Consider the following 15947-nt stretch of genomic DNA (forward strand, 5'->3'; position numbering starts at 1 on the left):
TGATGTAGAGGGATAAACTCAAGCAATATGATATAAACCCCATCTTTTTATCCTCGATGGCAACAATACAATACGTGCCTTGCAACCCTTTCTATCACTGGATAAGGACACCACAAGATTGAACCCAAAGCTAAGCACTTCTCCCATGGCAAGAAAGATCAATCTAGTAGGCCAAACAAAACCGATAATTCGAAGAGTCTTGCAAAGGTAACTCAATCATACATAAAATAATTCAGAGAAGATTCAATTATTATTCATAGATAAACTTGATCATAAACCCACAATTCATCGGATCTCAACAAACACACCACAAAAAGAGTTTAATCGAATAGATCTCCACAATAGAGGGGGAGAACATTATATTGAGATCCAAAAAGAGAGAAGAAGACATCTAGCTAATAACTATGGACCCGAAGGTCTGTGCTAAACTACTCACAACTCATCGGAAGGGCTATGGTGTTGATGTAGAAGCCCTCCATGGTGGATTCCCTCTCCGGCAGAACGCCGGCGACGGCTCCAGATGGGTTCTCGCAGATACAGAAGGTTACGATGGCGGAAATATTTCTTCGGTGGTTCCCTAGATGTTTTTGGGGTACGTAGGCTTATATAGGAGGAAGAAGTACGTCGGTGGCCGTGCCCAGGAGGGGTGGGCGCGCCCTCCTATCTCGTGGCTGCCTCGGCTGCTTCTTGGCTTGCACTCCAAGTCCTCCGAATCATGTTCGTTCCAAAAATCACGCTCCCGAAGGTGTCATTCTGTTTGGACTCCATTTGATATTCCTTTTCTTCGAAATACTGAAATAGGCAAAAAAGACAGCAATACGGGCTGGGCCTCTAATTAGTAGGTTAGTCCCAAAAATGATATAAATGTGTAAAATAAAGCTCATGAACATCCAAAATAGGTAATATAATAGCATGGAACAATCAAAAATTATAGATACGTTGGAGACGTATCATCTAGCTCCTGTTGCAGAAGCTCCATATACAGGTTAATACTATTTCCCTGTTGTTTCGGCCCTTGAATCAGCATGCACATGTGTCTGTACTTTGTCTTCATGCACTTCCATGGGGGAGGTTGTACATCCATACAAACACGGGCCATGTGCTGTGGTTGGTGTACTGGTTTCCAAACCGATTCATGCCATCGGTACTCGCACCAAGCACGATGGTCCTTGGATCTTCTATAGCAAATCCATATATGGCGATGAAGAATGCTCTCCACTGGCTACCATCTACGAGGTGTCTCAGCCTCGGATCATCTCCATCGTCGAGCTTCTTCCTCTCCGCGTGCCAGCGCATGAGCTTTGCTTCCTTAGGATCTACAAAATACCGCTGCAGACGGGGAGTGATCGGAAAGTACCATACAAATTTCTGAGGAGCCATCTTTCCTGCCTTCTTGTATCGAGAAGCATTGCACACTCGACAGCTGGTTTTTTCCGCGTGCTCCCCCCGATAAATGATGCAATCATTGATGCATGCGTGGTACCTAATGTTCGTAATAAAAAGGGAAAATGATTTTCTTGGCCTCCTCGAAACTAGTAGGACACAGGTTCCCTGCGGGAAGAACTTTATTATGTAGATACATCAAATGCTCATCCAGGCTTTTGTCTGTCCATTTTTTTGGCCTTCGTCTTTAGAAATTCGAGTGTGAAACTCAAGCGGGTCACCTTGGGATCGCAACCATCATACAATGGAGTCCTTGAGTCTACTTCAAGTTGTCCAGCTTGGCCTCCTCTCTTGAAGCAGCTCTGTAGCTAGTCGTACTCTTGCGTAGGAGGTAATGAACATGAGGGTCCTGCACGACTACACTTAGTAGCATCGAAGACTGCGACATGACCGCCGCCTCTTCTCCGCCATGTCTGGACTCTTCTTTGCCGTGTCCGGAATCTTCTCCGCCGCCGTCATTTCCAGACTCTTCCCTGCCGCCATGTACGGCGCCATCGTCATCGTGTCGATTGGTCATCTCTTCGTCTAGCCCCATGTCGTTATTCTCTGCCATGTGGACGTCCTCACCATCATCATCTTCTTCACTTATCCACTGAGTATAACCACTCATCAGCAGGTGCGCCTTCAAAGTGCCACAATCAAAAGGTTCCAAAAGGACTCCTTCCTTGCATCTTGCGCATGGACATCTAATCCTAGTCCGATTATTTGCATACATGTCCATCACCGCGGATTGCATGTACCGCTCCACCTTCCATCCACTCATCTTAATGACCGACTGCACGGTATAACAAGCAAAAGGGTTATAAAATAAATAATGCATGCATGCTTCCAAGTCATATAAATTTTTGGCATGACCTTGCCTAAAAATAGGACATATTGAGTTTGCTCGAAATTCACCGAAACGGAAATCATTGACATTTCGGCAAAACATAAGCAACTAGAGGGCATATCACACTAACACAAATCTCTCCATATATATATATATATATATATATATATATATATATATATATATATATATATATATATATCCCAAACACATACATATTCTTTTTTACTCGATCAACTATATATCTCCCGAGAGAGACTGATCGAGAGAGCACGCGGTTAATTAGATGATGAGAAAGACCAATCATGAGAGCACACATGGATGGCTAAATAGCTAGCTAGATCTGGTTGTTGGAGAGGAGAGGTGAATCTAGCTAGCTAACTAATGGAGAGGGTGTTGTGGTGGAGGGGCCATTAATGGGGAGAGAAATAGAGGTAGGAGAAAGAGAGATGTGAGAGAGGCCATTTATGGATGAGAGTTATGGTGGAGGGGGACATTAATGAGGAGAGAAGAGAGGTAGAAGGAAGAGAGAAGAAGAGCAACAATGGTGGAGAGTGGAGAGGGAAAAGGAGGGAGAGAGAGGGCAAAGTGGGGGAGAGGAGGGGGAGGGGGTGAAAAGCTGGCACCAGCCGCAACTAGCAGTAGCACTGCTTACCAAAACGCGGTGCTGCTACCATACTTAGTAGCAGCGCTTTCCTGGTGAAGCGCTACTACTAAGTGGGGCCCATTAGTAGTAGCAGCGTAGTAAAATACAGCGCTACCACTAAACTGTTCGTAGTAGCGCTAGTCTCTATACAGCGTCGGTACTACAGCTACCGTCGGTGACCTCGTCTGGTCCCACATAGTAGTAGCGCCTTTTTGGTTTCCAGCGCTACTGCTATAGGCAGAATAGTAGCGCTTCCATGGATCAGCGCTACTGCTAACTAGGAGCCGCGTTGACTATTTTCCAGCATTACTACTAAGCTCCTGTGTATAAGCATTTCCCTAGTAGTGTTAATTTGATTGACTGATTGCACTTCTAGTTTCTACAACTAGTGCTAACCGATGATTGAAAAATATATCTACCTTAACTCTAGACAACTACATCACATTGTCACTGCCTAGAAGTGATAAACCCTAACGATTCAAATAAAAAATTTACAATGGCAGTGACCAACAACAAAAGAGGGAGGGATGATATGCTCATCTAGGTTGGAGCCGAGGGATGCCTACAGTCTACTCCGTCGCCGTCGCCGTCGCATGGTGTCTTCGCCGAAACCCTAGTAGATGAGAGTGGGAGGCTCAGATGCGAAACACACCTCTAATTAAAAAAATTCCAAATGGACCAGATGAGAGCGGGAGGCTCACATGTGTACCTCAAGACCGGATAACAACGACAATCGCCGGAATCGGCCAAAATTGAAGCGGCACGACCAGCGGCTAGAGAGGGAGCGAAAAGGGAATGAAACAGAGCAGCGGGTCAGAGAGAGGGAGTGGGTTGAGGGGGTCGCTGCCCCCGTTGGTTTTGACCCCAAGGCATTCTAATACTATTTAGGCTTGCCCAATAAGAAAAAAGATCACCACCTAAAAACTGTCATCTCAAAACTATATATTTCAAGTCTTAAACTAGAAAGGAAAAAAGTAAATTTATCCAAAGTAAACTATAATATAGTATTAAAAAGATCACCAAATAAAAAACTAAAAAAATATTTGGAAGTGTCAAACTACATATTTGTAGGCTCAAAACTATATATTTCAAGTCTTAAACTAAAAAGGAAAAGAAAATTAAAGTATCAAAGTATATATTAAGAAAATGTCAGTATTTCCGTTTAAAATAATAGAAATTTAATAAAAGTAAACTATAATATACTATAAAAAAGATCACCACACAAAAAACTAAAAAGAAACTAATTTTGAAGTGTCAAACTACATATTTGAAGGCTCAAAACGATATATTTGAAGTCTTAATCTAAAAAGGAAAAATATTAAAGTCTCAAAGTACATATTTTGAAAAATGTCATTATTTCCATTTAAAATAATAAAATTTTAATAGAAGTAAACTATAATATACTATCATAAATATCACACCGAAAAAGAACTAAATTGAAAAAAATTGGATGTGTGAAACTACATATTGGAAGGTTCAAAACTATATATTTAAAGTATTAAACTAAAAAGGGAAAACATTGAATTTAAAGTCTCAAACTACGTATTTTAAAAAATTTCATGATTTCCATTTAAAATAATAAAAAATTAATAGAAGTAACTATAATATACTATAAAAAATATCACGACATAAAAAACTAAAAACTATAAATTTCTGAAGTGTGAAACTACATATTTGAATGCTCAAAACTATATATTTCAAGTACTAACTAAAAAGGAAAAAAATAGTAAATTTCCAATTTTAAAGTACATTTTTTAAAAATATCATTATTTCTATTTAAAATAATCGAAATTTAATAAAAGTAAACTATAATATACTATAAAAAAGAATATACCAAAAATAGTAATATAAGAATGTGGGCATTGACAAAATAACAATACTGGCGTCGGTTATAACAGCACGCCACAATTAAATATAATAGTGTTGGTGTTCCATGCTATTCCACGACAGCAATATATTACGCCTGGTACAAATTGTTGATCTCATATATTTCTGACACTGCCTTGTTTTCAAATGCAATCACTATGCCCCTACTAATGTCGTACCAAATCAACCAACGCTATCACTATTTGAAAAAAATAGTGGTGGAGAGTTTACACAGAAGCTATGTATAAACATTATCGAATAGCCTCCCTCAATCATCACTAGTGAAAAAAGGGCTAGCCACAACTTTCGTTTGTGGCGCTCCCCGACACGAACCTGACTTCTTCCGCCGGAGGCAGCCGTCGTGGGCGAGCGAGCGACGGTGGCAGCCGTAGCGAGGGAGCCCGCGGCGCTGTGACTGGCCGACGACGGATCCGCCGCCGCCTCCTGCATCCTTCCGTCGCCGGATCCAGCGACGGGGTCGTGATCCCCACCTCCTGCCTCCCTCTGTCGTCGGATCCATCGACAGGGACGTGATCCCCGTCTCCTGCATCCTTCCGTCGCCGGATCCATTGACGGGGTCGTGATCCCCACATCCTGCCTACCTCCAGTGCAGGATCCATAAACAGGGCCGTGATCCCCGCCTCCTGCCTCCCTCCGTCGCCGGGGCTCCTTCTCCGGGGCAGTGATCCCCGCAAGGTGCTGCCTCCCGGGACCTCTTCTCCAGACGTCCATCACAAGAAGGAGATGCATCAATGGCGCCGCCTCCCAAGAACATGCCAGTACGCCGCCCACGAGAGGTAGAAGAAGAAATCAGTCCACTGGAGGTAATATCTGCCTCCCACGTTTGTGTTAGTCCATCAGTTCATCACTCCTGGTATGAAGAAGAACTCGATAGTACATTGCAAATGCTTGATCAGTTCATTACACCCCTGCCACTTGATGCACAATTTGGATGTCGAAGTTACTGTCAGTACCTCTAATATGCTAGCTTCTGTTCAAGCCAAAAAACATAAAGTTATGCATCAGCCCAAGGAGCTACTAGGCTTTATATAAGGTTCAGCTACCACTTCAAGTTGTATGATGTTATTTTTAATAGTACATGCCATGTAGTTGCATCAGTTCGAACTAGTGAAAGAATGTTGTTGAAAAAAATACACTTGTTAGACAGTAAGTTCAATGATACATAAACTAGGAGTACTTCTAGTGTAGTTGCATAAGTTATAGATGAACAAAAGAGAAGACATGCGTCAGTTCAATGTTCAGTTGACAAGCACTGCTAAAAAATAGTACATCAGTACATCGGTATTGAACATGTACGTTCATCTGCTCGACTGGAAATGAAACCAGATACAAAATAGAGAACAAAGTTTAAATAACGGCCAGTGATGCAAGTTCAATTTGTACATTGCCTTCAGTGCATGACATGTTACCCATAGCATGTATACAAGAAAAATGCAGAAAAGATTAATCCCAAAACTGTTAAATGTCATTGCAGAAGCATGCAAGGCGGCACAGGCAGCGAGCGTTTGATGAGCCAAGCAGATATGGGGCACCACCTGGTTGGGTAACACCAGAAATACCACCTGGATACTTTAACAATATAGGCAGATTTCAAGATACACCGGAATCATCAGAAGTACGGACAGGTTCTTCTATGCAACAAACACCAATATCTAGGAATACAAGCGTTTCCGCTGCTGGGTTGCAACAAGGCCAACAATATCACCAACAACAAATGTTTTCCTTCCCTAGCGAATGCAAAAAGCCAAGGACAGGAAGCCGTGGATGGGTTGCAACAAGGCTTCCACTAGTCGCTCCGTCAACCTCAATCATCCGTGCTGCAAAAGTGGTTGCGACGGGAAGACCAGACCAAAGAGACAGAAATTTTGGCCACTCTAGCAGGTTCAAAAGTACAAGATATGAGCCATATAGACAGGAGCAACCTCATAATGAATCATAGGGGAGACGGCCGTACAATGAGAGACGGAGATCTTCGTCAATATTGCTCCCTCCAAGAGATGCATTGCTGCATGTGCCAAGGGTGACACCACCCGCGCCCATACACCAGGGTAAACAGCAAACACCAAAGGCAGCGCAGAGCTATACACATGTAAGTATCCATATAGAAAAAAAACATACAAGCAGAGTCCATACCATGGTGTTGTGACCACCCCATCTAACATTTTCATAACTACTTTTTTTCTTGCTCACTATTGCGTGCAGCCACCTAACATGGAAGCTTACGTTCTGCCAAGGCTAGAGATGCACTTTGAAACTTTCGAAAAAACAAAGAACTTCTACACCGTATAAGCGAATCACGCGAGTTTTGCTGTCAGGGAAGGCCCCAAGTTTAAGACCAGAGCCTACCTTTATTGCACATGCTTTTATGAATCGAAGGTGTCTGAAGCAAATAGACAGCATAACAAGATGACAGCCAGAACTAACTACGAGGCTAAAATGAGGCTGAAGAAGGAAACAGATGGAACATTTGTCGTAAAAGAGATAGTCTGGGAACACAACCACATGCTACAGCTCACTCCGCAAATGATTGTCTTCTTGCACTCCCACAAAAACTTTGACAAAACAATCTTGGAGTACATCAAGTACCTGCAGTTCAAAGGCATTGAACATGCGCAAATCATGAGCATACTGGGTGGTGATGACCCTGGTAGCTACTTCCTCGAAATGAATGCCAGAGACCTGACTAACCTGTAAGTACACACTTGTTCTCCTCCCATAAACCGCCTCCGTCTTTTTTCCTCTGTCAGCACAAACATATTACGCAACACATGACCTGACGCCAGTTCAACATGCATTTTTGAATGAACTTTTAATATGCAGGAAAGCAAAGAATTCAAGGATGCATGATGTGGACGATGTCATAAAGACTGTCAACTACTTTAGGGAGATGAAAGCTATAAACAGGGAATTCTTCTGTGACATGCAACTCGATGAGTCCAACAGAGTGAAGAACATATTCTGGGCGAACGCAAGCTGCCGAGGGGCGTATCAGGAGTTTGGGGACTGCATAACTTTTAACACAACATATAAGACCAAAAAGTACTATATGCTTCTTGGGGTGTTTGTCGGGACTAACAACCACTTACAGACTACATTCTTTGGTTTTTCCCTGATAAGAGATGAGGATGCAGATTCATTCAAGTTGTTGTTCAAGACATTTTAAGGTGCATGAGAGGGAAGCCTCCTACATGCATCCTCACAGGTACAACCGCCAAAACCACCCCCAAGCACCAGCCCCCCATCCAAAAAAAGGAAAATAACACAGTAAAAATTTTGTGTCAATTCTATTGGTATATATGCACTACCATCTGCTGACCACTCCACGTCTCTTTTCTCATTACCAACCCAGTTCTCGACAATGGCTTTGGCGATCGCAGATGCTTTCAAGAACACAGTACACAAGCTGTGCCACTGGCACATTATGAAGAAGTACAGGGAACACCTCGCATACCTATACTACCTGCACAAAGACTTTAAGGATGAATTCACATCAATGCTCAACTGGCCCCTCATGCCAACTGAGTTTGAGGCTGCCTGGAAAAGACTCATGGATAAGTACAACCTCCACGATGACGCCACAATGGTAGGCATGTGGAACGAGCGTGAGAGATGGATATCAGCATACTTCAAAGAACTTTTCTATGCCAAAATGACATCCACACAGCAAAGTGAGAGCATGAACTATGTGCTCAAGAAGAACTTCGTAAGTGAGGGACAAAACCTACACCGGTTTGTCAGCCAGGTAAACTTCTGCGTCAAAACTAGGAGGCACACAGAGAACTAGGATACAATGGGTAACAGGGTATAGCTCTATCACTTGTCATAAGACAAAAAATAACATGCTTACAAAAGTAAAACTTTATTAGAAGTTTTTACTGCGAGGAAACTAACAATTTGGTCATCATTCTTGCATGTCCAGAAGGAACAAAACACGCTGACCTTCTATGGGTTTGACACCCAGATGGCAAAGCTGTACTCACGAGCTGTGTACAGTGAGATCAGAAATAGCATAAAACTGAGCACACTCTTCACGGTGACAGAGACGGAAGAGCCCACAAAGTACCTCGTGCGCTACAACCACCCACAAAAACTATCTATGTGGGCTCAGCACGCGTTCCAGGTGGTTGCAGACCCTGTAGGAGAAACATATGAGTGCGAGTGTGCTACCTCTTGGGCACTGCGTTGGATTTCCCCGAAGAGGAGAGGATGATGCAGCAAAGTAGCGTAAGTATTTCCCTCAGTTTTTGAGAACCAAGGTATCAATCCAGTAGGAGACCACGCACAAGTCCCTCGTACCTACATAAAACGATAGCTACTCGCAACCAATGCGATTAGGGGTTGTCAATCCCTTCACTGTCACTTACGAGGGTGAGATCTGATAGAGATGATAAATAATATTTTTGGTATTTTTGATATAGAGATGCAAAGTGAAAAGTAAAAGGCAAAGTAAAAACAAAGCAAGTATTAAAGTAATGGAGATTGATATGATGAGAATAGACCCGGGGGCCATAGGTTTCACTAGTGGCTTCTCTCAAGAGCATAGATATTCTACGGTGGGTGAACAAATTACTGTTGAGCAATTGACAGAATTGAGCATAATTATGAGTATATCTAGGTATGATCATCTATATAGGCATCACGTCTGAGACAAGAAGATCGAGACGATTCTGCATCTACTACTATTACTCCACTCATCGACCGCTATCCAGCATGCATCTAGAGTATTAAGTTAAAAACAGAGTAACGCCTTAAGTAAGATGACATGATGTAGAGGAATAAATTCATGCAATATGATAAAAAAACCCATCTTGTTATCCTCGATGGCAACAATACAATACGTGCCTTGCAACCCTTTCTGTCACTGGGTAAGGACACTGCAAGATCGAACCCAAAGCTAAGCACTTCTCCCATTGCAAGAACTACCAATCTAGTTGGCCAAACCAAACGGATAATTCGAAGAGACTTGCAAAGATAACTCAATCATACATAAAAGAATTCAGAGAAGATTCAAATATTATTCATAGATAAGCTAGATCATAAACCCACAATTCATCAGTCTCAACAAACACACCGCAAAAAGAAGATTACATCGAATAGATCTCCACAAGAGAGGGGAGAACATTGTATTGAGATCCAAAAAGAGAGAAGAAGCCATCTAGCTACTAGCTATGGACCCGAAGGTCTGAAGTAAACTACTCACACTTCATTGGAGAGGCTATGGTGTTGATATAGAAGGCCTCCATGGTAGATGCCCCCTCCGGCGGAGCTCCAGAACAGGCCCCAAGATGGGATCTCGTGGATACAGAAAGTTGTGGTGGTGGAATTAGGTTTTTGGCTCCGTATTTGATCTGTCCGGGGTACGTAGGTATATATAGGAGGAAGGAGTACGTCGGTGGAGCAACAGGGGGCCCACGAGGTAGGGGCGCGCCCTAGGGGGGGGCACCCTTGTGACCGCCTCTGTTACTTCTTGGAGTAGGGTCCAAGTATCCTGGATCACGTTCGGTGAGAAAATCACGTTCCCGAAGGTTTCATTCCGTTTGGACTCCGTCTGATATCACATTCCCGAAGGTTTCATTGCAAGAACTACCAATCTAGTTGGCCAAACCAAACGGATAATTCGAAGAGACTTGCAAAGATAACTCAAACATACATAAAAGAATCCAGAGAAGATTCAAATATCATTCATAGATAAGCTGGATCATAAACCCACAATTCATCGGTCTCAACAAACACACCGCAAAAAGAAGATTACATCGAATAGATATCCACAAGAGAGGGGGAGAACATTGTATTGAGATCCAAAAAGAGAGAATAAGCCATCTAGCTACTAGCTATGGACCCGAAGGTCTGAAGTAAACTACTCACACTTCATCGGAGAGGGTATGGTGTTCATGTAGAAGCCCTACCTGGTAGATGCCCCCTCCGCCAGACCTCCGAAACAGGCCCCAAGATGGGATCTTCTGGATACAGAAAGTTGCGGCGGTGGAATTAGGTTTTTGGCTCCGTATTTGATCTGTCGGGGGTACGTAGGTATATATAGGAGGAAGGAGTACGTCGGTGGAGCAATAGGGGGCCCACGAGGTAGGGGGCGCGCCCTAGGGGGGGGGGTGCTCCCCACCCTCGTGACCGCCTCTGTTACTTCTTGGAGTAGGGTCCAAGTCTCCTGGATCACGTTCGGTGAGAAAATCACGTTCCCGAAGGTTTCATTCCGTTTGGACTCCGTCTGATATTCCATTTCTTCGAAACACTGAAATAGGCAAAAAACAACAATTCTGGGCTGGGCCTCCGGTTAATAGGTTAGTCCCAAAAATAATATAAAAGTGGGAAATAAAGCACAATATAGTCCAAAACAGTAGATAAAGTATCATGGAGCAATCAAAAATTATAGATACGTTGGAGACGTATCAAGCATCCCCAAGCTTAATTCCTGCTCGTCCTCGAGTAGGTAAATGATAAAAAAGAATTTTTAATGGGAGTGATACTTTGGCATAATTTCAATGTAAATCTTCTTAATTGTGGCATGAATATTCAGATCCGAAAGATTCAAGACAAAAGTTCATATTGACATAAAAGTAATAATACTTCAAGTATACTAATCAAAGCAATCATGTCTTCTCAAAATAGCATGGTTAAAGAAAGTTATGCCTACAAAATCATATAGTCTGGCTGTTGCTCTATCTTCATCACACAAAGTATTTAATCATGCACAACCCCGATGACAAGCCAAACAATTGTTTCATACTTTAGTAATCTCAAACTCTTTCAACTTTCACGCAATACATGAGCGTGAGCCATGGACATAGCACTATAGGTGGAATAGAATATTGGTTGTGGATAAGACAAAAAAGAGAAGATAGTCTCACATCAACTAGGCGTATCAACGGTCTATGGAGATGCCCATCAATAGATATCAATGTGAGTGAGTAGGGACTGCCATGCAATGGATGCACTAGAGCTATAAGTATATGAAAGCTCAGCAAAAGAAACTAAGTGGGTGTGCATCCAACATGTTTGCTCACGAAGCCCAATATAGTCCAAAACAGTAGATAAAGTATCATGGAGCAATCAAAAATTATAGATACGTTGGAGACGTATCAGAGTGCAGGCTATGGGACCACACAGGTGAGGACTACAAAAAAGATGTTACATACTGTACTACTTTTTTTTGCAAAGTTTGTGTTCGAATGAAATGAAAAAAAACATGCACCTCTTCCAAAAACAATACAGGTCTTTTCTGCATGCATGTCCTATGCACGATGTAGACAATTAAGGCTGCTAGGGTTCCAGAGAAATACATCCTCAGGAGATACACAAAACGCCCGAGCATCCAACCAACATTCAACAGAAATGACTTATGGACAGTAGCGTCAAACAAGGCATCCCAATACTGCATTGAAAGCTCACTGCTGACGCTGAACATGTGGGTGCATAGAAAAAGCTTGAGAAGCCAAGAGCAAATGGCGAGGTCGCGGGTCGTCATGGACAAACTTGAACAAGAACTCGACGCCATGGATTCTGCTGAAAATGGAGGTGTCGCGAACAATGAAGCCATTGACCAGGATATTGCTACAATGTTATCCGAGATGAACCATCTGGGAGCTATTGACCCGTTCGACAATGAGGAAGAGGAGCAGTAGCAACCGGAGCTTGCCCATGTGCACACTCAAGAGCACCAACAAGCTCAAATGCGAGATCATGAGCTTGATGGTGTTGTAGGCGAACAACATGACAACAACACATCCTACCAGCAGCAGCAGGAAAGGGTGATTAAACCACCCATATTCTCAAACACAAAGGGGAGGAAGAGCAAGACGCAAGCAGCAGCCAAAAAGCCACCACGCCCTATCAAGCGCGTGGAATTTGGCTCGGATGGCAAACCTCTCGGGATAAGGGCATGCGGATTCTGCAATGTCGTGAGCAACCATAACTACCGCACATGCCCACTATGCACAGATGCCACTGTCAACAAGAACAAGCATATTGGAGCCACCCAGGTTTCTAACAATGGAGACAACACACGTAACAACTACACTTGTCGCAAGTGTGGGGGAACTGACGGACATAATGCCCGCACGTGCAAAGTGGGCAAGGAGGTCAGTAGAGCTGAATAGAAATAGGGCAAGGTACGGAGTTCCAAAAAATCAAATGAAGACGATGAAGAAGAAGAGTTTGACAAGAATGATGACCAATCAAACAAAGACAATGAAGAAGATAGTGTCGGGGACGAGGAAACTGAAACTGACGATAAAGCTGCCAAGGCTCAACCAGGAAAGGGCGCCGGCAAGGCACAACATTCGGGGCCAGTTAGGAGAAGCTCAAGACTGAACAATACATAGTGGTTATCCTGCTGCGTCAACTAAAAAATAAGCTTGTAGTCTTAGTTGCATCGGCACACAATGAGGAAACATTTCAGAAACACTATCGTTACCAAAACTTATTTATCTTTATCATCGATTTCTCGATCAGTACTATAGTTAACATATAATTTCTGGTTTGTGTCCACTAGACCAGTGACATTATTATGTAAACCATTTGATAATCCTTTTGAATGCAGTCACAAATACATTTGAAAAAACTTATCTGGATATATCTGACGCAAACGCTACTGTCGACCAATAACTCAACAAAAATATGTCAAGGAAAATTTAAACTCTTATACTACATTAATACTGATAATTCTCAATCGTCAGTACAAGGCATAGTACACATCAGTACTGATATAATTTCTGATTTGTGTCCGCTGCAGCAATGACATTATTATGTAAACCATTTGATAATCCTTTTGAATGCAGTCACAAATATAATTGAAAAAACTTATCTGGATTTATCTGACGCAAATACTACTGTCGACCAGTAAATCTTGTAGTACATCAGTACTTATAATTCTCAGTCATCAGTACAAAGGCATAGTAAAACAAACACACCCGTGAACGCCTCAAAAAAAATATTGGTTTTGAAAAAACAAAGCTATGTCTGCTTTTGCCAGTCCCAATTCAGAAAGACCATCAGTAGATAAAAATAATTACCTCAAGAAAAATGCGAATATAATACATCCTGTACTGATGAAAATCTAATTTATCTGTAAAAAATACTCAGAGATTATCTTGATATAAACAATCCTTTAAAAATGCAAAAATTGTTTAAAAAAACATTAGGATCACACATAGTCTCACTGGTATTTGGTAAGTTCAATTACACTTCAATCACTAGTCCAAGTACCACAATAGAGGAGTACAGACCTCCATCATCACCAACCCTGACACGTGCAAGTGGGATAAGCAGCTGATAAGTACAGCTTGACTATACGAATCAGTGCGGCAGTAAAATGCCATCATCACCACCCCAAAGATGTGCAAGTGGGATTTAGCAGGTCATAAGTACAACTTGACAAGACTAGTCACTGCAGCAGTAAAAACCATTTGACTTGGACGGTTAGTTCTTTCATGCCACTACACCCACTACACCCATGCCCCCAATGAACCACCTCCTACACACCCCCGTCGACGCACTGCAAAATACCCCATTGTCTTCCATCTCTGCCTCATTCCCACAAATCACCATTGCCGTGTCCATCTCCACTGCACACAAACCAAAAACTTCTCTCTCCCAAGCCCATAGTCGTCGGAGGATGGTGATGGCGGAGGAACCGTCCGCCAACCGTCATCATGGCGAGACGTCGTACAAGAGCAGCAACATCATCGACATTCACGTCCCCAGTGAGATGCGCGAGTACACAACAACCCTCACAGGGGTTGAGCTCCACGGCAACGAGACGCTGGAGATCTACACTAGCGTACCAGACAAGGCCGACGAGGTGATCTCCAGGCTCTAGAGGAAGCTTGGCGGCAAAAGTCCGAATTGTAGGATCGTTGGCGTTGGTGTGCACTACACCAATGAAGATGAACCTCCCTAGATGGCAGCAGTCCTGCAGTTGTGCGTTGACGAGCTCTGCTTGGTGTACTACATCGTAGCGGCCACAAAATGGTGAGCCATCCTACTCATTTGCCCTGTTTGGTTTATCTGTTTTATTAGTATTGTATCCTGAAAATTTTATCAGACTTGTTTCCCAACTAAATGTACTAGTGTGGCTTGTGAAAAGTGGACGCACTACTGCATTTTCTCAAGTAGATACACTATAAATGTATTTTTGAACCTGATGCATGGGATTACTATTTGGAAAATCTTGCGGAAGATTAAATTCTGAAGTGGATCGACTAGTGTAGTTTTTGAAGTTGATCCAATAGTGAAGTCTATGTACTCGGTGTATTAAAAAGATGTTTCTGAACTTGATGTAGTGAAGTAATTTCTGAATTTGATCTAATGTTATTTTCATAAGAAAATAAACTAAGGACTTGGTGAAGCACTAGTTATGTGGTATCCTATTCAAACAAAGTAAACTAAACTAGTACCAATGCAGAACATACAACATTGACTGAAACTATGTATAATCCAAAAAGAAGAATAACATGATGTACTTAATTTCATTTCAGAACTTTGTTTACTAGTTTTTGAGGTACAATCATCTATTATTTATCCTACATATACAACTACTTCATGGATTCATCGCATGGAAAACAAAACAAAAATGAATAATTCAAACATCAAAGTAATGCTAATATTCAAAATGTCTCTCCCCTTTCAGGACCAAGCGTCTCAACGACATGCTGCATCATGAGAAGTTGTTCACATTTGCCGGTTTTAGCATTGAAAGCGACAAAGAGAAGCTGAAGTTGTCCGGTTTGGAGATCAACCCCAACAAGTTCATCGAGATTCAGCACAAGTGGAGAGTTCCATACATTGGAAAAGAGTACGACTCCTTGACTGATGTTGCAGCCAGCGTCATCCACCCATTCTACAAAGGCATGAAGAAGAACATCAACACACAGGAAGACCACAAAACTGTGGGGGACCAGCCCGCTGCCACACAACCTCATCGAGTACGCAGGAGTAGATGCGTACACCACGTACAAGTCATGGATCATAATTGACTACATCACAGATGGCTCAGAATTTGCAAAAGAGTGGGAGGCTGCAAAATTCTACGACCACCCCTATTGCCCCTGTCGGGATGAAGATACATCAGAGCCTGCCTTTGTTTTACTTCCGCTTGTGCTTGCCTTTTATCTTGTTGTTTCAAATTAG

Source organism: Triticum aestivum, chromosome 7B, assembly GCF_018294505.1.
Source record: "Triticum aestivum cultivar Chinese Spring chromosome 7B, IWGSC CS RefSeq v2.1, whole genome shotgun sequence".
Lineage (NCBI taxonomy): Eukaryota > Viridiplantae > Streptophyta > Magnoliopsida > Poales > Poaceae > Triticum > Triticum aestivum.